The following is a 24187-nucleotide window of genomic DNA, read 5'->3' on the forward strand; positions in this document are numbered from 1 at the left end:
ATGGAAGGGTAACTTGCAGTTTGTTGTGCCTCACTTTCATTTGTCAGACGGAAACAGCTGCTTGTGTTATTAGCACTGATTACAGGACATTACATGCATTAAAATTCTTAAAGTGCTTTTACCACTGGTGTAGAATTTTAATGGAGAGTGCTTTTTCACTATGATTCATTTAGATAGATAGGGATGGTAGTGTACATTTCGCTCAGTCAAGGACATTGATCCTAACGAACAGATGATAGTGTCCCAAGCTCTTACTGGTCTGCCCAGTATTTACAAAGTGGTTAGTCGTAAAAATAATTAGTACACTTTTTTGCCATTTAGTTTCTCGGATGAGTTTAAATGCCATAGATGCTGGAGGTTAACATCATCAGTTCCCACTCTCTTTGTTCTTTATATTTTCCCTGTAGACTCTAAAATGTAAATGTTAACTCAACTCAAACTAGCGTGTATCCAGTGTGCTCTATCAGAGTAAAATGTTATCTGTCGGAGTTGATATGTGTGTACAATTGTAAGATATCAGGCTGGTACTGTTCATAAGTTCTGAATGTCTTTATTTCATCAAATTAATCTTGCTACATGTGCACTACATGAGCACACAGTGAGTAGAACTATTTGGTGCTTTTAGAATTTGTAAGTGAAACAACATGATCTTTGCTCTTAAATCAGAGGTCCCCACTGGGGATCCGTGTATTGGTGGTCTTCATTCCCACTCAGGTCCACTTTCCTGATACTCAAAGCCCTTGTTTGGATGGGAATTTGAATCAGGTCACAATTGGTTGAACTGGTTGAAATCCATGTCTAAAATCATCAAAATTATAGATATTCAGGCCCAGAAGCAAACACCACTGCAAATATGGAGCATTGCTGTGATTTTTATATGAAAACCAGATAATACGCAGAAACACATACTTTTCCCCAATATGGGACTGCCACAATCACATGTGAACAATAATTTAGCATTCTTTTTTAAAACTGTTGTAGTTTAGATTAAATACTTTCTACTTAACTCATTTACTCTTTAATTGTCATACCTTATTTATTACTGTATACAGTGTTATTTTCTATTTAGAGTGTCTACTATTAAGTTATGTTGTAATATATTTATTTCTTAGGTTTTTTGTGACATATATATATATATATATATAATGTACTTATTTTCTATATATTTCCTTGTCCTACCCCACCCAGTGTCTGTTGGGAAATCAGTGACCTTATTGGACATGGTACTACAGAAGCCAGCCAACCAAACCAAAATGAAATTCATGGGACACCCGGCCATAAGCCCATTAAATCAGAGTGCTAAAATACCAGTATATTGTTTTTGAGAATAATTCTTTGCCACAGACAGGATTTAGATCACAGATGTCACAGAAGCAAGATCAGTATTATTCAGATTACAGTGTTTCTATTCTAGGCTAACAGTACGCTCACTCAAGCAGTGATGGCACAGTATTTAGTACACTAGCGGGAAAGGGCTCAGTTGCACACACTGGAGTGAACCAGCGGTTATCATTGCAGTATTTGGGACTTATCATGGAACTGCAGATTTATTGGTTCTATGGAAGATTATGGTCTTGCTGGAAGGAAAATGGTTTCAGTTACTGTATTTGTTTTTCAGTTTACATTTACGGTGACAGATTGCCCAAAGCAGTGTTAGAGGCGTGCGTATTCACGGTCAGTTTTCACTGTCAGATGTTAAAGTGTAAAATGTTATTTTTAAGGTGTGTGAACCACTACAGTTGTATTGTTCATGGAATTAAAATGGCTTCTGAATAGCTCCGTAAAATTTGGGATGATCTTGGTGATGTCACAATGCCACAATCTTCTTTTGATTATCAACTTTAAATAGAAAGTATTTATTTCGTATGTTGGTTCTCTCCTTAAGAATCATTTTAGGGCTGCACAATAATAGCGAAGTTGTATTGATAAGCTGAGAATATGACTGATGTGTCAGGCTGATATAATGAAGTGCCACACACAGAAAGCCGATACATTTGATGTTCCCTCGATGCTGCAAATTAAGTTGAAATCTCATTCTCAAAGGTAGTCTAATCATTGTCATCTAGATGTATTTAATTTATCAATTGTTATTAATTTATAATTTTTGCTAGCCAAATAAGAAATACAATACAGAGTCTCAGTAGCTCTGCAGACTGTGTGTGCTCTCTTAGAATAAATAGCTTAAATATTTTGTTATACAAATAAAATTTGTTACATTTGTTTTGACGGCAACTTGGTTGCAGTTTATATTGGTTGCAGTCTTCATGCTACAATGTAAAACAGGGAGGTACTGGAATTGGCCAGTTTGGTCAGTTAAATATCCATTATTAAAATCAGCCCCAGAATTTATTTTAAACCGTCTTAAATACTGTGATTGCGGCTTCAGAAATATTGCAGAACAATAGATTTGTAACACAGTTACACAGTATTCTCAAATTCATAAGACACCTCCTTTCACATAAATAATTAGTGGAGTTGCATCCTAGTGACAATAATATCTTCAAATGGGAGTAATGCACAGTGTTGTCATTTGGTGATTCCTGCTTATTGAATCCCATGCAGATATTAATTGAATTTAGGTCCTTTAATGAAAGCATTTCAAGAAAATTTATGCTTTCAATAAATGATTTTAATTGACTGAATGCTGAATGTAACCTAGGTCTTCAGAGCTTTTCAGTTGTTTTTAGCTGCTGTCCTGGTTTTTTTCATTTCTTCATTTATACACATTGAATTTATGGTACAAATATAAGTAACAATAATACTTTTAGCATTATTATTAGTACTATTATTATTATTATTATTATAATTAATAATAATAATAATAACAATAATAATAATAATAAAATAATAATAATAATAATAATAATAATAATAATTATTATTATTATTATTTATTTATGTATTTATTTTATGATAAATATACTACAGTATAGTTAAAACTATAGTACATATCCTATTTAAACTTTCTCCTGAAATTTCATGTGAATGGCAACATTTTTAAAGTTTCCCACGGCGAAGTTGACTTTGATGTTTGATGTGAAGTAAAGTGCTCTCTTACAATAACACAGCCTTCTAACCATCTTTGTCTCTTAGTTTAGACTCTTAGTGTCCAGATTGCGACTCATGTAATATGAACCATTATTAGACAATCTCTTAAAGCTTCAACAGTGTTGAAAAGAGGGAAAAAAAAGTTTTTATTTACTGTAAAAGGTGAGTTTATCCCATTGACTAACCCTGGAACTCACAAGTTGGGTGCTGTTTATAGAAGGGTTTGGGGGGAGGGTGTGGGTAGAGGGGGGATCTATTTAAAAGCAGCATTGCCTATGGGAGATGTCCAGCTCTGACAGAAAGGGCATGGGAAGCCCGCTTTTCCAGTCTTCCTCGTATGTCTTTTCTGCAAAGACATTAAACACTGGCAACCTGACTCTGTCTTCTAACGTCCTGGACACTGGCCCTGATACTGGAAATGTATGCCTGACCTCCACCTTTTCATTGTTTTAACAATATTTTTGAGAGTTTGAGACAGAATTTCATCAGGGGAAATGAGCATTGCTTCCACTAAAAATGGCTCATATTCTCTTTGCATTAGTCCTTTCCTGTGTTTTAGGCACTTGTAACATTATGCTTTTCTTTGCTGCATGGATACATGTAAGAGGAGGAAAGATCCCAAAGAAAGACAAACCTGCTTTCCCTTGTGTCTATCTGCACCAGTCAATAGGATGGAATTAGGTCAAAATATGCTCTAAGGTCCCATTGCAGTTTATATTGCAGCGTAATGATTTTGGAGGCACAGATTATTTGGGATTTAGCAGATAACGTGAGTGGGGCGGAAACGCACACGCTCCCCTGGCTTCAGAGGAACGGAGCGGGGGTGTTGGGTGAGGAGGGGGGTGGGGGTGGACAGTGTGGGAGGAGCAGGCTCTCTGATCTGTCGGGCCGAGCCGGCTGCAGCTGTCGGGCTCTGACCTGGTGTGATCTCACGGCTCCGGGGCCTGCCTCAGATGTAGGCACGCCGCGCCGCACGGGGCCGGTCGGCCCGTGAAGCCACGGCCGGAGCCCCTAGCTGGGAGCCCCGCGCGGCCGGCTTTCTCATGACCAGCGCATTGTGCGCACGGAAATGCCAGATCTGGCTCTGCGGGCTATTTATAGCTCTGGGGCCTTCGGTGACCACAGGATGCTCATGTAAATGTGTGCCAGGCTTCCTTATGCACATTTAATGAGTAAGTACTGTACTCTTTTTTTTTTTTTTAAAGGAAGAAAATGCGCTCTCCTACGAACATATATCAGAGGAGTAGCACGGTTGTTTAGTTTTTGCTTTTAGGTAAATGTTGTGCTGTTTTTTTTTTTGCCCGTGATCCTCTTGTGCTCTCTAAGCAGTGTGTACATTTGGTTTGCCCCTGTAGTATTTGATTGGTTTTGATTTGGTTTCTCACCCACACGGTCTGCACAGATAAGCCTTTGACAGATGCAATTGGCTCCGAGGCCCTGTGTTGAAAAAACAGCCGTACATTTCAAAAGCTGACTTGTTTCCAAGGGCTACAACTTGAACTTGTTTTAAACTGGAATGCGGTCGAAACACATTCTAGAGTGGATAGGATAGGCTCCCTGCCAGTTTTTCTGTCAACACATTGTACAAACATACAAGAAGTCCCTCAGTTCTGACAGCCGCACAGTGTAAATACAGCAGTGTTTTTCTGTCACTCAAATTGTATATCAGTAACACAATGGAGCAGAACAATTCCACCAGTCCCCCTTTCTCTTATGTAAACATTCTTTTGAAAGTCAAATATGTTTCTGCGTGTTTTCCAAATCGGACTGAACTGCAGTAAACACAATTACTGCAGCTGCTCTGAGATTGATTAAGGGAGTGCCAAAATATTGTCAGGAGTCAGATAGCTGTGCCAAACTGTGAAAAATCTCTCCACTAAATAATTGTGAAAAATAACACGATTGTTTAGAGGTCAGAGGAGATTGATAGCCAACACCAGGGTTGTGAGATCTGTGCTGTTAATGAAATATTAAAATATGTAAGGATATACCATGATTTTTCCTGGCTGGCAGGTTAATCCCAAGGATAAATTCTTTCAGTGCTAGAGATCTGTCTGGGCAATCTCTCTGGAACTTACCTCTTCAAGGTACACTTTCGCTGGACACTTTCACACCAGTGGAACATCTTTGCTCTTCGGCAATACCAAATTAAGAGGGAAGTATTTTGTTTTTTCAAGTGAAAGTACATGGAAACTTTGAAAGTGAACACTTCATCTCTTAAAATGGAAAGTAAATGTACATGTAATGGCTAAGTGATTGTGGGAACATCTGCAGTAACAATATTCATGCCAAGAACAGAGAGTGGAAGGGACTGGAAACACACTTGGGAAAGGATGACTCAGGAGGCCTAAAATAAAGCTAAAAGGAAAAGAGAGAAAAAAGACTGGGGGGCTGATTTCTCCCTGAAGATTGGGGTATATTTATATAAAATAATGACAATTCCATTGGAAAAACAGGTGCGCTTGCAAAGTTAGTCATACACAGAGTGTCAGCACATTTAAAATGTAGTCTATACAGTAAATACTGTATCGAAAAAAAGGTTTTTATGAATATTACTGTCTGACAAGTATGAAGTTGGATAAGCAATGCAAATTATCATATGAGGTTAAGTAACAGGATAATCTTAGTTATTTAAAATAGAATCTCTTCTGTGGGTTTTATAGTACATGGGTGGCTGACCTTTACAGAAATGTAATGGGTAGTGAAGTAAAATGTATTAACATGTACACAGGATATAAACTAATTATTTTTAAAATACCCTGCTCTGAAATACATTTATCATTATGCCTTTAAAAGTTGATGTATTTAGAGTATATTGTAGTATTACATTTCTGTAATTGGAGGGTGGTTTTCTGCTACCAGACGTAATGGGTACGCTTAAGGTCTCTCCTGCACCCTTCTTGTTTCAGAGAGGTGTTGAGAAATAATTCAAAAGGATGGTTGCATAACAAAGATGGTTACATTAATTGGGACACGGTGTTCAGCATCTATTTCGGTTGAATAGTGTGTGATAGCCCACAATCTGAATTACGTAGCCGTGTGCTATTACTGCTTGATATACCATGATTACTTTACTTTATCATTAGCATATAAGTCATTACAGTGAATACAGATACAGTACAAGCTGTTCCTGCACAACCCACACAAGATATAAGAGGCATGGCTTTAGGCTAATACCTGGAAAATGATTTCATGTCCAGTAAATGTATGTATTGTATGCAGTAAACATAAACAATTTCATTTCCCTCATTTTGTTATCCAAGCCTTAAATGACAGCATGTATTCATATCATTATCAGAGGTGACCTAATAATCCAAATGACAGGCATAACCATGTTCTTGTTCATGTATGACAGAGTTGAGTGATGAATTCTGAAAATTAGACTTTCTTAAATGGCTAAAGAAAAAGACTGAAGAAACGTTCCTGCTGTCAGAAATCTTTCTCTGGTTCTGGGGGTGACCTATTTTTCTCTGTCCTGAATTATGCCTTCTTTGTGTTCAGTGATGAAAAAAATATGCTCACCTCCAGCGATGTCGTGCTTGGCCCTCTGCAGACTGATCTTTGGTACAACAGGGATAAATACTATCAGTGCTCAGGGTTCAGGAGTTGCAGACAAATCTGTCTTTCTCTTTCTCTCTCCCCATCTCTCTCTCCCTTTCTGTCTCATATGTAAGAATGTGTATTTCTTATACAGTATTGTACTGTAGCACAGATACATTTATAACTTTATTGTGTAGATGATAGTTTATTGTGCAAACTTTGCCTGTAATGCATTCTGAAATGATTATCATTGCTTCAAAAGTAGTTCCAAAGTTTACAGTCTTAAAGAGCCCTCTGCCCGTTATATAGCTTAGCCAGAACGACACATTGTATCACCGCACAGTGCATCTGCCTTTGATTCTATGGTCCCTCGGTTTTTTCCTGTCTCCCATAATGCATTGCAGTGTTACTATGGTGAAAGCACTGAGTGATGTGTCAAGGCTCATCTGCACTGTAGGTGTAATAGGCATGGCACATAAATGGCACACAGAAGCAGTGGTGTTTACACCAGTTCCATTCACTTGCACTCTTTCTCCAGCCTGTTTATCAACAGACTACATTTGTTACGCTGCTGTATCTTGCTTCACTCATGAGTAAGGCATAATTTGGGTTTGTGTATTCCGAAATAAGTAATTTAATTGTCAACATTGCATATTTAGATTTTATTTATGTATTTTTTTTAATCAAAAAAATTGTTTACAAAGTGCAAGATTACCATTAAAAATGATTGATCAGTTTTGTGGATGTTCCAGCTCTTTCTCCCTCTCCGTTTCCCTCACGTTTAATCCTCCAGATAATGTCAGTTGGGATATTTTCAGACTGTGTCTGTGTCAGCTTTGAGAATTATTGTCCCCTTCCACAATGTCCTCATCCTGAACTTATTATAATTTAGAAAAATATTGTTGCATATTCATATTCTATGAAACATTACCATAAAATTGTCTTTCGTTCGTAAAAAATACATCCAAGTGACAGAAATTCAGATTAAATGTGTGATTTGTGGTTCAGGAACTACTAACACAGCTGCACTAGTGCTTGTGGTAGCTCCTGAACCTGAAATTGCTTTCAACAAGTATAAAAAATTCCCTTTTGTCTCTCGCAGTCGGGGTTATCTTTATTCATATGAAATGATCTAAATGATCAGACAGAGTCTGATTTCTCAACGCCAGTTTCATCATCATCATAAAGATAAATGTTTTATCTTGAAGGGATCGCCAAAGTAGCATCCCCAGCTTTGAGCACCAAGTGCAATAATGGTTATTGGGAAATTCCATTCACAAAATCCTTTTCATCAGCAGTCAGAATCTGCTGTTTTAATGCTTAGCACATTAAGAGCGAGTACATCTGAGAAATCAAACTGGCTGGGAACAACAGTTTTGATTTAAGTATATTTTCAGCTCAGAAACAGTGGTGCCTCTTCTCCTTCAGCTCTTAGGCTCCTTCATTTGATTGGCATTTCTGTTGTGTATTTTCAAAATAACACCACTACCTGCACAAAATCTGCCTTTTTCCCCCAAGGATTTGACTTGATTTATTTTCAGGGCAATTTATAAATTAAAATGTTTGCTCTTAAATCTTTTAGCTGCTTATTAAAGTAGTATCTGCTGGCCTCCACTGGCACAGAAAGGATTAAGAAACACACCTGCGGTGATATAAAAATGCAACTGATATCCAATCATGTATTCTAGAGCAAATGCGTAAACACTTCTTTGCGTAACGAAGCAAACCGATAATATAGAACAGACCCATACTGCAAAGATGTGCTGCATCAGATCTGTGTGCACTTCACACCCAGTTCAAGCCGCTTTTGCTTCTGGTTTAGACAAACATATCCACAGCCATTTCTTTAGTACACTTTGCTGATGGGTACGGTACGCTATGTGGGCGCGGTACGCTATGTGTGCGGTGTAGTTGAGCCTTCAGAATGGGTCTGAAGCAGAGTGGCTCTGGAGGAGAGATGAGCATCCAGTGAGTCAGCCCCATACCAGCAGAGTACTGACAGGACAACAGCAACTGTTCCAGCCGGGTCACTCTCAAAATCAGCCAGTCATTTTTCATCAGCAGAAAGCAGAGGCTCTAGAACTAGCACTGATAGAGTATTGGCCTGGTGGAGGACACAGAGACCTGGAGAGGACGTGTACTCTAAAGCTTCTTTCTACATGCTTGTTGATGATCTTTGGCTGTACTTTTTAAAAAAAATGCAGGTTTGGGTATAGATTTTTTCAACTTCACACTGGTTTCTTTTTAGAGAACAGCCATGGTCCTCCCTTCAGTCCTGCCCCCATCGCCACCCTGCCTGCCTGTAGTGGAGGGTCGTGTTTGCTGAGTTTCTTTCACTGTTTTTTTTTGTTAGTTTTTTTGAGAGTCAGGTTATTTGAGGTGGGTAAGGCCATGTAGGTGAAACCCCCTGGGAAATCTGTCACTGCGAGATGATCAAACTAACATATTAGGTCACACAGGGGCCGATCAATATCTCCTCTGCAATGACTGGAGTCCCAGTAGTGCTGTTAGGTAATACTGTTACGACATGGCCATACATTCTGCACATCCCTCACTGGCTGGCACCCTGTGGCTAACCATCCCTTATAAGAATAATAATAAAATATATCATCAACATATGACCCACTCTTAATGAAATATACTGCAATATATTGGAAATATTTGAGCTTTTAAAAAAAAAATGTAAGCGAATTCACGTATTACACACACTTGTGTATTTTGGAAATTAGGAAGCAGTGTAAACAATAAAAATTATTCAATATGTTCAGATAAAGGAGCTTTAGGGAATATATCCACACAAGTACCATAATGCTGACTTTGGCCCTCTGGGCACCTATATTTCTGTTCCTGATACAGTATGTAAACACAGTTATGTATCTACTTGACAGTTTGGTGAATGGGACAGGTTCTTTTTTGAGGACCAGGCTGTTTGGCCTTCCTTGCATGGGGCACATATTATAGGGAGCCCCCACTGGGGAAAAAAAAAAAAAAAAACATGAACTACAAATGCAGATAATGGTAAATTTGGAATATCTCCCATTTGGTACATGGTCATTTATCTGCTCATTTATTTGCTCTAAAAAATGTATTGGTTTTCAAATCGATATGGTTTTAAAGTGACTGTTAAAACCATATCATACTTAATCAGAGTTTTTTCCCCTGAAGAGCTTTAAAATGGATGAATATGAAGAACATACAGTAAGGCAATAAAAATGACAAAAAGCAACACCATTGCTGCCAACAAAGCCAGGAAGGAGCACTGGTATGAAATTGCTAATCATGTAAATTTGTTAGTTAATACCTTATTTACCACTAATGAATAAATTTACACTCTCAGTAATTGTCATACAGTTTATTTTTAATGTGACAACTGCACAAATGAGAGCTCCTAAATTTTGAATTTGATACAGCATATTTAATGTCTTGCCTGCAGCAGAATACTTCAAAGAATACTTCATTCTGTTTGCCTGCCCTAGACCAGGTTAGCTGTGCCCGCATACGTTGCAATTGCGATGTTGTCATTTGGAAAACTCAGGGTTAAAGCTTATATTAACTTGCTAACTCCATAATCTCGCTTTATACTCGCCCCTGCCCCAGACCATGTTGGCTGTGCAGTATAAGTTACCATGGCGATATACCCTAATTAAAAGTGAACCCAGGGTTAAACCTTAAGTTGGCGTGCTGACCACATAATTTCACTTAGTAGTATACCCCCATGCTCTTGGCTGCTTTGTATTATAAATGAACTCAGTGGTACAGCATAATGACTGGGGCTATGCAACCAGACTCCCTTGTATTTATGGGCAGCCCTGCATCAGGCCATTTCGGTGAGGGGGGAAAAGAGGTGTAGTTTCCAGAAATACGGTAGGATTTTCTCCTTCTGCACTCTAATGAAGCAGGCATACTCTACAAGTTATGTGTATAATGCCAAAGAATTCGTTTAACAGCCACCCACATTGCATCACAGTTCACAATTAAGTTTAGCTTTGTGTAATGGCGCGACTATAAGTCGCATAATGCGTAGCAACGCGCACAGAGTTGAAAATAATGGAAAATCAGATAGTGGTTTCTTACATTCTGAGCAATGGAAAATACAGGCCAGTGGAAAGAGGCCTTCTAGCCCTGGGAATAAATAACTTGATAATGCTAATGGTGGACTCAAAGAACAGCTTAGGAACCCATTAAAGTGCCTTGTGAGATATTATCTATGAAACCATGCAGACAGAACGGGGGACATAGAGGAGACCTGCACACAACCTTCCAAAAGAGGGCTGCCTCCTAAAAATAGAAGCAAGCAACCCACTCTTTGGGGTTACTCAATTCAATTAGAGTGCATAATTAATTGGCTGTTTATAATAATTACATAAGCAGGAAAGAGGCGCCCTAGGGAGCTGGTTCAATACGTCCTGAAAAATTGCTTTATGTGCCTCTGGGAATTGGTCTGATGCACATTAGCATTCCATTTGACATCCTGGGTTCTTGTGATTTGGTCTGGTTGCAGAGCAATGTTCAAAAAGTTAATGAAGGTTTTTTTATGCATACAGGGGCCTGTATCACAAAGCTGGCTAAGAAGGGTAGCCAGCTAACTTTGGGCTTAATTCTGACTTTGTGGTATCAAAAGTTGCTCTCTTTGGATTGGGCTAAATCATGGTGCTTTATGCTATGGAGCTGACCTGCTCCAAAGCAGTTTTTGTACAAGCTAGGTGTTCAACCCATATAAACGCATCGCTCCCTGACCAATCAGCTCACTAAAAAAATAGGATGTGCTTTCCCGAAGGATCCCATTTATGGAAGCATCATCCAGTCTTAATTTGCAGGTTAAAATGCAGATCAGCAAATGCATTTCGTTTTCATTCGATGTGCGGAAAAATTATGACATAATCGTCATGATGAAAGCGCAGTTTGCATTTTCATTTTCAACTTAACGTACACATTTTATTTGACAATTAGAAAATTTAAATGCAAATCCTATTTGACGTTTCACTTTCCATGCATAACATGACACAACCCTGTCATAATTAAAATGCAAATTGAACCATCAAGCCTGTTCGTTTGAAATAACATTTTCTTATTGTAACTGCATGATTGATGATAAAAAGAAAATAATTCAGTTGGTCGTCTTACTTTGCATGCTTGAAGACCAACCAACTTCTCACGGTACAAGGCTGACATAAATGGCCATGCAGTGTAGTTCTCCCATTTCCAATTGTGCAATGAAAAGGAAAATGCCATTTTAATTTGAAATATGACCACATTATATTTCCATACCTGTTGAAGTTGGTGCATAGATTATAAAACAGGCTTCATGTGAATCGAGCATAGGATGTAGGATGAGTTTGGAAGGTTTATAAGTAATTCAGTTGTTTTGTATTGCCTTTAGTCAGGTTTTCTAATGGGAAAACCTCACTCAAAAACGCAAAAACATGTAGGCTAAAGGGTCTGACAAATCTGTAATTCCCAATTCTTAATCCTCCATCCCATCCCTCAACACGTGTTATTCACGAACCTTCCAAAAAAATACCACTTACATATCGGAGTACGTAATGGCTCTTGCTCTTTCCATGGTTCTGTATGATTGGCTTGTTGTCTTGAGTGGGAAATCCTGGGTTGACTGAGGTTTGTTGACAGTGGTTTGTCATATATTAGTTAATAATAATAATACTAACAATAACAATTACCAGAAGAATAATAAAAATGCAAAGGTTATTATTATTATTATTATTATTATTATTATTATTAGTAGTATTTGTAGTTGTAAAAACTCAAGATTTCTTGGTCTTTCCTCTCACAGGGCCTAAGATGAGTTAAAGCAGTCGGTCACTAAACTCAAGCCATCTGGGCACACCACAGACAGGTAAGCTCTCTTTTATTTGTCTCCTTATGTAACCAAATTGGCAATCAATTTAAAACCACCTTTAAGGGGACAGGCCTTGTTTTCTGGGAGCTGGGTTGCGAGGTGCATTGCCTCTGGAAATGTGCCCGGTATTGTTTTATGGCTTGTTTGTTCAGTTCTGCTGGTGTTAGTGCTGTTGCTTACCAGTGCTGCAGTCCATGCTGTTTTCTGCTGAGCTGCAGAATACACAGACAGTAGATTATTTACTGGGAGTATATCCGTTTTATTATTTAAAATCCTAGACTGCATTAATAGTTGTCTTCTACAAGCATGAATTTGTAACGTTCACACATAAAAAAGCCACAGAAGTCTTTTTTTAGCGTTAAAAAAGATCCACATCGACCTTTAAAAGCTTGTAAGCATTTAATTCATAATTCATACGTACAGTACTGCAGCCATGCGTATGAAATTCCCAACGGGGAATGCTCAACCTGAAACACGTCACACAATAGTGTCTCTACTTGCCTGGAACAACAGGTCATGGTGGAGTCTTCCTTATGCTGGACTTCCGGGTGGGAAAAACATGAAATCCAATTAAGGGACGGCCCTCTTGCCCACACTTTGCTATTAGGCCTTAACTTTGGGTGCCAAACCTTTGTGAAGGTCATCGTACTGTGGCATGCTGAAGTCACTGTGCATTGTGTTCAGAAGCATCATCGTGGATCTTAACATAAATATCATCAGTACCAGAAGGGTTGAGTGAAATCACCCCTTAATGGCGGTTTACATTTCTTCATTGCCAATAGCTGATATTAAATCTCCCTGAATTCCACTTGTCAGACTCATAAATATGGCTTGATGAGCCTGGCCAGAATGTCACTTCGATGTGAAATATGGCTGCACAAATTCTGGCCATGTGCTTTTCCAATAAACCAATGGACAATTAAAACTTTACTTGAACTATATTGCATTAATAACAAAAGCTTGATGTGATACCTGTCATAGCCAATCATGACAGAATATTACAGCTTGCAAGGGTGTCATCACACAGTGTCATGATGGATGCAGTGATCATTTCATAGAAATGATTTTGAATCTTCTTAATAAAATTTTCTGTATATTTTGTGGGAGTATTATGACATTTGTAGTGCACTATGTGAAATATGCTGTGGCTGGTTATGTCAGGTATTCTGTTATGCTTATGGCAGCATTATGTAGGTGTTATGTAGGCTTTTTTTTGGGCCTAGTTCAAGGAAAGTGTTAATGCCATATGAACGACTGACCTGTAATAAATCATTGGCTAAAACTTGGTTCGAACCAATCAGATAATTGTGCACCCCGCACACAAATTTTCTTTTCCAGATGTTCTAGAGAAGGAATGTCAGGGGTTGAGACTAAATCAAATAAACGCCACAATGACAGTTTTGGGGATATAAACAAATCTGAAGCACAGTCATATAAAATCCATCATTTCTGAGTATGGTCACTTTCACAAATGTTTAGTAAATCTTGACTCTTCAGTCTTGTGTCTTTTTTAAAAGCCTGAAACTAGCTGGGATATCACGTAAGAACCGAAGAACAGTAAGCACTGTAACAGCCGGCTGAATGTGCTGCTTGATGAAAAAAAGCACTGCAACGTCATCCATAGTCTAATATAAATATACCGTATTGATCGGTGTACAGATTGAAATGTGATCTTGACAAACAAACAGAAGTTGCATTCCTCAGACAATGGTCTCTCCACGGTGTGGCATATATATATATATATATATATATATATATATATATGTATATATAAACCACTCTGGCTATCCAATTTGCCGCTCTCTCGTTGCACCAGCAGTACTCTGAACTGACAGGTGTGCCAATGCTTTGACCGCAGGGCCACCACGGTGCTGATGATTCCATATTTTACGGGGTGGTTGGCGACCCTAAATGAAGCTGTAGGGTACCGTAACTAGACTGGCTAACGTTACTCTCTACGGTCATTCATGGACAACAAGCCGATTATGCTTGAGTTTGCTGTGACTGGACCCATCCCTTAGCACTACCGCAAGTATGATGGGCTATTGTAACAGCTGGCTTGCTAGCAGTTTACAGCAAAACGGATCATTGTCCACGTTTGTTTTGTCTAGTCAGACCGTTGATGCGGATTAATTTACAACTGTGATTAAGCTTTTAACTGCATTACTTCATAGCTGGGCGTTTATTGAAAAAGGATGTACCCCACTCGGCCAATCAGAATTAAGCATTCAGCCAAGCTGTATGTGTGTATATATTTACTTACATACTTTACACTGTGTATTGAGCAGCAGAAATAACATTCCCATTGTTTTCTATGGGCTATGGTTAATTAGAAGATAGATCATATTCATGCTGGATGGTCTGTGGCCCTTGTAAACCCACAACTTGCTGGCACAACGGCTAAGGGTTCACGGAGTTATGTGAATACAGTTTCACAGACATGCATCTTAGTTCTAAATTGGATGTTCTTCAATACATTTAGCTTTTAGTACACCATTCAATATGTCTCTCGCAAAAATGGTGCTCAAGGCGCAGGACCCTATAGAATCAACGTTTGAGTGTGTGTGTATGTGCATGCTTGCATGTCAGCACATGTGGGGGCATCTGTGTTTATGCAAGGGACGCGTGTGAGAGCCAGTTCATGTGCGTGTGTTTGCGCAGACGTGGATGTCAGTATATGCACACGTGAACATTGTTTCCTAAACAGCTTGATTAGGTGCTTGCTGCAGATGTGACAAGATTATAAGCTCTGCCTCCATTTTGAGTGTTGACTGTGACACTCAGTGATGGAAGAAATGCCCTAGCAACTGGAAATTCCTCAGTGTTTTAGTTAAGAGATTGAGGTTTCACAAATCTTTCATAATGGGTGGAGCAACAATGGGCTGTCAATCATGACATTGCACTGTCATGCAGTGCTCCCAGCTGCAATTATGTCATTTAAAATCAGAGAGTGACTGATTAGCATACGGCAGGTCTGCCTATTTTTGTAAAGCCTCACGTTTCCATCACTAATTTAGACTCCTCCCTTTACTTATCTGTACAAAGTCATATGGCAGCATCACAAAGAGCTCCAGATAACCAGTCTGTACTGTGGATGACCACCAGTCAATAACATCAATGTTACCATTCAAGCTGGGATAGTAGCCAAACCCTAATTTAATCAGAATAAAGATCTTTGAAAAGCAATGTGACGGCGATCCGCTACAGCTTTCTAAGTGAACCATTTTATTTGTAATTAACATTGAAAAGACACATGGGATTTTGTCAGTGCTGCATATGCAGTACAGAAAAACATAACGTCAGGAGCATGAACATCTAGAAATCTCGCCATGCGGAAATGGGGAAAGACTTTGACGCCTCTTCTGGTTCTGGCTAACATCTTGATATTTGAGGCTTTGGCAGTGACAGTGACAGTGTGCACCCCTGGCTACTGACAGAATAATATCTCAAATTGAAACATTTTTTTTAATGTGACCTTTACATGGATTATATAATCTTGGGATGTTCAGGTTTCCTTAGTTTCCTTGCACTTTGGCCAGAGTCATCTCCTACTTTGAGTGGTTGCAAATATCATTCTTGACCTGAGGAATGGATTGGACCTGCAGAATATCACACAGGCAAGACATGAAATAGGCCTGCTTAATGTGTGTCATTTTAAAAGCTGTTTTATATTCATAGGTTAAATATAGCCCATGCACTACACTTTCCTATTGTTTATTCAAGTATGGAAAATGTTGAGCCTGCGTTACATTGGTCGTGAGAAGCTCAGCACGCTATGGGGCATTCTGTACTCTTCAATATTTCATCTTTTGGGCCTCAAGCATATAAGCAGCTGATTGGAGGCTCAAACAACACAAGCTGACTAGGACAGGACAGAAAATGTAGCCCTTTATCTTAAATTATTTGAAAAATGGTCAAACTTCAATTAGTGTGCTATGGGTTTTTCCGTACTGAAATGCAATAACAGAGAAAGATAACAGAGGTGTTTAATGTGTTCTTAATTAGACACGACTCTCAAAGTAATATGGCATTCCTGATAATCTGTGCCATGATTTGGAGCACAATGCGTTATGCTTCTGTTTTTTTATATGAATAGCAATGCAGATGTACAGTAATTAATGTAGATAAAATCCTTACATATGTCATTCTTGATGGTTTGAGAACTCACTGCAGAGGTCTCACTTCATCAAGGACACTAGCTTTCAACATGCCTCTCAGTACAAAATGAATTTCAATCAGTGGCTGTGTGATAATGAGAATCCTAGTGCATGGCCTACATTAATGTTTTCATTTTGACACACAAGGAAAAAAAAGCATACCATAATGTGCTGTATGTGTATGAGCTCCATTATTCATGATGGGAACAGTAATCTTGTTGACATATTCTGAAGTACCAATGTCCTCTTTAATGAAGGGAATGAAAAAGAAACAGACAAAAACCAATTCCTTTTGAAATGGGCCGCATTAAGTCTTTCCATGTTTTAGAATTTTGCATTCTTTTCAAACCTGAGTGACTCAGTCATGCAATAGGAAACCTGTTCACCATCATATCTGACAAAGAGCATGGTACCATTATGCTCATGTTAAGAAGCATTGAAGAAATCCAGCCATATCACAGTTTCACTGGTATAGACAACAAATGCAATTAATAGAACAATATTCTATTATTCCAGGACATCCCCCAAAATAGATTTTTTGCAATGTCAGTAGATGCAAGTTCATGTTCTAAATTATGAGCTTCAGTGCTCTGTGGTATTATTTTCATGACTTAACTGATCAAGATGTTGATATACAGGAATTCATATCCGCTAAGTTATACTATAATTATCCGGCAAACGTGACAATGGCAGTCGTATGCCGTAGCCCTTCAGAATGAGCTTATAATGTTAGAGATTATTGTGATGATAACTGAGTCAAAGCAGCAGTAACACAGTTCGGAGTTCTTCGTGACGCATCGCATTATCAGCTTCCCATCTGTCTGCGCCTGCTTGCAGTTAAAACTGAGCACTGCAGCACTGAACTGGCAGCACGAAAAATGAGATTAATACCACCGCATGCATAATTCACTGCTCACATCTCTCCCCTTCCTTCTCTCTCCGCCCATCTCTCTCTCATTCCCTCTCTCGCTGTCCCCCTTCTCTCCCTCTCTCTGTCCTCCCTTCTCTCTCTCTCTCTCTATCTCTCTGTCCCCCTCTCTCTCTCTCTCACTGTCCCCCTTCTCTCTCTTTCTCTCATTCCCTCTCTCTCTGTCCCCCTTCTTTCCCTCTCTGTCCTCCCTTCTCTCTCTCTCTCTCTCTCTCTATCTCTCTGTCCCCCTCTCTCTCTCACTGTCCCCCTTCTCTCTCTCTCTCTCTCTCTCTCTCTCATTCCCTCTCTCTCTGTCCCCCTTCTTTCCCTCTCTCTGTCCTCCCTTCCCTCTCTCTCTATCCCTCTATCCCCCTCTCTCTCTCTCTCTCTCTCTATCCCTCTGTCCCCCTCTCTCCCTCTCTCTCTCTCTCTCTCTCTCTCTCTCCCAGTCATTGGAATATAGAATACATGCATAAATGGGGGGGACCCTGCAGCCCCTCACTGAGCGTGCTCAGAAGAGAGTGCCCTTGGACTGACCGTGAGTGGCTGTGTGTCTGTGCTGTGGGGGCCCGAGCAGGCAGAGTGTGACAGTGCCAGGGTCGGGCCCGATTGCGCAGCACAGCTACGGCAGCCGGCCCTGGTTAGCATGCGCCGCAGCGCCTCGTCAGCCGGCCTTTAATCACACGCTGCATTGTCATTTTAGCCACGCCCACGCCGCGCTCCCTCCCACACCAAACCGCCTGCCCTCGAATAGTGAGCCAGAACCAGGAACCAAAACAGCAATCCACTGTAGGAACAATGCGCACACACACACACGCACACGCACACACACACGTATGCACGCAGACACACGCACACACACATGCACATGCACACACACATACGCACACACACACACACACGCATATGCTCACACACATACACACACACACGCGCACACACACACACACACACACACATGCGCACACTGCACCGTCAGCTGATTCTTGACACACCTGTGTGCATAATGGGAGCACCTGAGTGATGGCATAGAAACCTATTGACTTCATATATAGCCTTTTTCAGCTAGTCTACCCTCCTGATTCAGTACGGGAACTCCAGTGCTGGCACATGCATGCAGTGTATTGTCTAAATTAGCAGAGCCCGGATCAGTCAGACAAAATTGCCACCATCTTCAGCCAACTAATAAATCCCTGTGTTCAGTGGTGCCAGTGCTTGTGTTTTGACAATTCAATATTCAAAGTGGGGAAGAAATTTTGGAAGTCCAGCAGTCACAATTAAACATTAAACCCAACCCCAACCTCCCTGTGCTCTACATCGTTCATCTTGCTGAGATTACACACAGGAAGCTTTTAGCTAATATCAGCATTATAAAGCATCTGAAATGTAAGGTCATTTGCGTAATAAATACCTGAGGAACACAGACTCCATAGTTATTCATCAGGGCTCACTGGTGCATTGGGGAAAACTGAGATTTGTTCATCCCCAGTACCTTTCAATGCAGTTTGCTGGCCTTTAGAATGAGCACATGATGCTTGTGATTTACAGCGAGGCTGACTAATATAGACTGCAAATAAATAACTCCAAAGAACGTAATACATATATTTCTCAGGCCTTATTTAGTTTTTCACTGAGCAGAAAATTAAATTACTTGTTGAAGGGGTTGTAAACATGCTGAAAACATATTGAAAGGTTGAGAAAGTGTTTGTGTGTGTGTGTGTGTGTGTGTAGCTATTGCTGCCACTTTGGTTCTCATGGAGACATGATTGATTGGGATGAAAACGTGTTATATACAGCTATGGACAAGCCATTGGTCATAATTTGCAACACCTATGGACATAAATGGTAAATGGACTGCATTTATATAGCGCTTTTATCCAAAGCGCTTTACAATTGATGCCTCTCATTCACCCATTCACACACACACTCACACGCCATCGGTGAAAGGCTGCCATGCAAGGTACCAATCAGCTCATTAGGGGTTAGGTGGGAGCAATTAGGGGTTAGGTGTCTTTCTCAGGGACACTTCGACATAAATAAGTTTTCCAACTTTGGAAGTTTGCTTTAAAAATTGCACATTTTAAAAACTAAAATAAGCAAAATTGACAAATTCCAAATATCAGGACGCCCTTATTTTGTAATTTACACAATATTACAGTTTGTTTTACTTGCAAAATAAATTCAAGATATTTTCTAATTAAATATGAAGAATTGAACAGGTGTTCAATTTGGATGTGTATTGGTAAAACAATGCCAGGTATGAGCAGAGGTCAAAAAGTCCTGCCATGTGTTTCTTCCATCCATGAACTCAGCCAGCTGAGCTCACTAATTAGTTCTACCTCCTGGCTGAAGAATTGTGCTAATTAGCAAATCCAGGTGACTGGAACAAAGCTTTTACTTTCAGAACCCGGATTTTCCAACTCTGGTTATGGGTGCCACTTATGTCAGATTGATTCAGTCAGTCAGTCAGTTACTGCTATCTCAAGCTCACGTTCAGAAAGTACCTCAATGTTATCATACATCAGGAGTACCTGGCTCTTTCACTATAAGCAGCCAAATTGGAAGTAAAGCATTGGAAGCAAAGCATGTGTACTTAGGCAATTGATGGCTAAAATTAGTGCATAAGAGCAAACCCCCCAACCCCCCTCCCCCCCTCACACACAAAAAAGAAAAAAAGGGACTGTGCACTCCTGCCTTGCATTGCATCCTCAGGCATGGCGTGCATTGTCAAGTGCACTTGAATAGAACTCTTCGGTCTGTGATGTAACAACACCACAGCTGTCCATTCATGTTACGCTTGGGACTGTTGAGGTTACGTAACTTGCTCCTGAATGCTACAGTAGGTAAACTAAACTGTGTACTTGTACAAACATCCTGACCACAATGTTTAATATGTACACAACTCTTCGTATTATGTGTGTGTGTGTGTGTGTGTGTGTGTGCGTGAGAGAGAGATACTTTGAAAGCAAAAAGTTTTTTTTAATATTACATAAAGTAAGGGATTTGAAATCCAGCTGCATTTGAGAAATATGCCAAAACGGATCCTTCTGTGCTTATTTGTGAAATGTATGTTTGTGAGAAAAAAATATCTCTGGCTTGTTTCCTGAGATGACAGGCAGGAGTGCAGAGGATTGTGTGATTCTCTGGGCCTTCTGCAGTGATGCAGCAACCCCCCTCCCCCCTCCTCCATGCTGCATCCAGCCTGACTCACACCTGCCCAAATTTCACTTGACATCTGTGGGATTAAATGTCTGCTAATTCTGCTAAAATAGACAGGAGTGAGAGCAAAGCTAATCTTTTTACCTGTGCCGGAAAGCCGCATCAGATTGCCTTTCATTTCTGTTAGGGAAGCCGCCGGTAGTCGAGGTACGTACTTGAGGTGATGAAAGTGGACCTACTGTGTGTCCTCACCTGAACACTGCTACAACACTGCAGCAATAAATACTGAGCTTTTGTACTATCCAAGAGTTAGGCAACAGTGCTACAGTCTATTGTACATCTATTTGAAGGTTAAGGACCAAAATTAGGAGTTAATTCTGCATTCATAGGCCCACCTCCACACTGCCTTCCTTCACCTGAGTAAACGGTGAGCTAAAATGGCGTACTTACTCTAGTTACTCAGTATGGAGGATTGATTAATGCATATTCCTATTGTCTGATCTTTACCTCAGATTGGTTATTTATTTATCTATTTATATTTTGCTCACTAGGATTTAAACCCATGACCATGTGGTTACACATGTAGGTTCTTACATTAAGCTCTCTGGTGACTATTGTCCAGCTATGACAGAACTACGGCAGCAAATCTGGAAAATCTGAGCACAGTGTCATTTATTTAGCACTGAAATCCAAAGGACAAGTGAAGGACGAGTTGGTATTTAGTAGGATGTGCAGCAAGTGTGCTGTATGAGATATCGAGAATAATTATGATCATCAGCACTCTCACCCCGCCCCCAATTCTTGAGAGATTCTAGCAGCTCTCAAAATCCATCGCCAGCCTCCTCCCCCCCTCTTCGAGTTAATGCTGCAGTAAGTGTGTCACACGCAGTGGTACGGAGAGGTACCGATGAATTGTCCCTCTGTGTTATTTCTGAGGGCCCCCCTGGTTTCACCGCTGACACAAAGCGACTACATGTGAGGAAAATAATGACATGAAGATTTTCTGTCAAGCAAAGGTCAGTGGGTGAGGAATCAGGGATGGCGTGATGGGCTTCTCTTCTTCTCCTCCGCTGAGCTGTCAGCTCTTTGAAACTGACCCAGCGTTCCGCCACAAGCGCCGCTTCAGACGCAGGGCTGGTTTGTTGCATAGCAACAAGAACTTTTGAGCGCAGGGAGCCTGTTTTTTTCCAACGGAATGTGTCAAGCGGAGAGACGCTTGGGCTCATGATGCAACACCCCTCACAAAAAAAAAACAAAAAACAAAAAAAAAAAAACACTTTGTGAGGTGCACCGACATAACCCTTCGACCCTCTTGTGAACTGGATCCCGTGGGCACGTTGTTTTTTACCGAGGGTCAGGGCGGAAAGACGTGCACAGCCTTGTCGCTTCCCCCCTTGCGACCGCGGATGTGCGCTGCTGTTTTAATGACCTCTCATGTCGATGAGTCAGCAGGTGCGGGGGATTTATTGAGGTGAGCGAGATCATTAAGCCGTGTGACCTCTGCAGGTTGGCTGTTCACACTGAAGGGTGGCAGGCTGTACCAGGCTACCATGCGGGCACCGTCCCCGTCCGTCTGTCCTTGGCAGTGCCGGTTCATCACTTAATCACTTTTTGTTGTGCAGCTACAGGATGATGCAGATATTCCCTCTGGAGGGGGCGTGCCTATCTGCTCTTCCTGAATCCTCTTGTTATCACTTTGATGGCTGTATGAAAGGATGTCAAATATGTAATGCTGCATAACTGCATATATATATAATATATATATATATTTCTCGATGGGAAAGTCTTGGCGAATGCACTGAAGTGTATTTTATCAATTGTCTATTCCATATTGTGGATTTGATTAGTCTATCAGGATAAAATAAACCTCCCTCTCTCCGAATGCTTCGCTTGCCCAGTTGAGTTTTCCCAATATTCCTGAGACCCACAATGTCCATTGGTGTCTAACCCACAGCTAATGAAGTCCTGTGGCTAATAGCATCAATACTGTCTGTTATCTGAAACACTTTTCCCTACATGGGATATAAAGTTTTTCCTTACAGATACTGTTTTCTTTGTTGTACTATTCAGTCTTTGAATTAATTATTAATTGCAAAGGCCATGCATTAAAATGTCAATAAAATAATACATTATGTGGGACATATACTTCCATGGTGCTACACATGTTTATATATGTGGTGTAAATTTGCGGCATGTGTTAAAGTTGTAAGATTTTCTAGAACAGACATTACGATCGATCCAGTCTTGATTTTGCCTAATTACCTCCCAAATGGTCTCCATGCTGTACATAAGCTAAATAAAACAAAGTTCTACCAGTCAGACTAATTTATGGTCATGACATATCAAATTTGCTTGCCTAGTTGGCCCTGCAGGCCTTTTGTGAAAATTAAATGTTGTTATGAAAGCTGATCATAAAAGAGGAGAAAATGTGTATTGTATTTGTCCTTCAGCCAGAGCTGACTACTCATGTTGCTCCAGGAAGTGATCTTTGACTGAACGGCATCTGGAAATGGAGTTTGATGTGGGAGACCCACAACTAGAAACAAACACACACAGATAGTCTGCACACTGTGCAGCTTTTTAGTTCCATTGTACAAATCTGCAATCTTGAGAAGTGGTGCAGCTGCTCAAAAGCATGATCATAAGCATTTTTATTTGTGATTATTTTATGAAGTCTGGACATTAGGGAGGTTTGGATTTTAATCTAGGCGATACCAACCCACTAATTGGTAGCGATGTTGCGGTCTCACTGTCTCTGTATTATCTGACAGAAGCACTTGTTTTTTTTCCAGCCGGTAAACCTGTGTGATTTTGTTCTGGAGGTTCACCAGGGACAGACATGCAGAACCCTGCCACCGCAGTATCAGTGCCACAGAGCCGTATCCCAGTCACAACACCCACCCTCCCCACCGGTCATCGTGCGTGGCCACGCCCTCCACACAGAGCTGCGTATCGCTGCTGAAGTCCCCACTATATATTTGTCAATGGCAGCTGCTCATTTTGGCTGCGTATCCTGTACCTTTTGAAAAGCCTTAAACACGGTGCAGTCTTTCAAGGCTCAGGTGTGTAGGGGGAGCGTACTTCAATTAAAACTTTCTTGTTTGCGAGCCTAACTGTGTCAGGGGAAGTTAATTTGGTTGTTTGCTTGGCTTTGACCACGTCACAGTCAGTGTCACTTCTGTCCCTGCTGTGTGATGTCTGTACTCTCGCTGCCAAGCTGTTCTGGGAAATGTACTCAGCAGTCCGCATTGTGATCATTGCAAATAACAGGCTTTGCATGGGTGGAATTAGCCACACTGACAGGGTGCAGCAGAGTCCTTGGGAAGTGGTGCGTGTTAATAGGAAAAGGTACAAGTGCAAATGCTGTAGGGACCGGATTGAGTTTGTACTTTCTGGTTTCTGGAGTGTAGTCTGACTGCCTTGCTTTTTTTTTTTTACTGTGAAACACAGCACTCTGTTCAGTACAGACTCTTGGAGTATGTGAGACTTTTTGAGGTGCCATTCATTCTGCAGTGT

The 24187-nt window shown here is 40.4% G+C and overlaps 1 protein-coding gene across 8 annotated transcripts in view; it reads left to right on the forward strand.

The window, feature by feature from the left end:
- Positions 1-24187, forward strand: part of atp2b2 (ATPase plasma membrane Ca2+ transporting 2) — a 159813-nt gene that overhangs the window by 28693 nt on the left and 106933 nt on the right. For all 8 annotated transcript variants that reach the window (XM_035388172.1, XM_035388185.1, XM_035388184.1 and 5 more), the window contains one exon: positions 12380-12442. The gene's annotated coding sequence lies outside the window, so the exon portion shown is untranslated. The remainder of the gene's footprint in view (positions 1-12379; positions 12443-24187) is intronic.

This window comes from Anguilla anguilla, chromosome 13 (assembly GCF_013347855.1).
Source record: "Anguilla anguilla isolate fAngAng1 chromosome 13, fAngAng1.pri, whole genome shotgun sequence".
In the NCBI taxonomy this organism is placed as follows: Eukaryota; Metazoa; Chordata; class Actinopteri; order Anguilliformes; family Anguillidae; genus Anguilla; species Anguilla anguilla.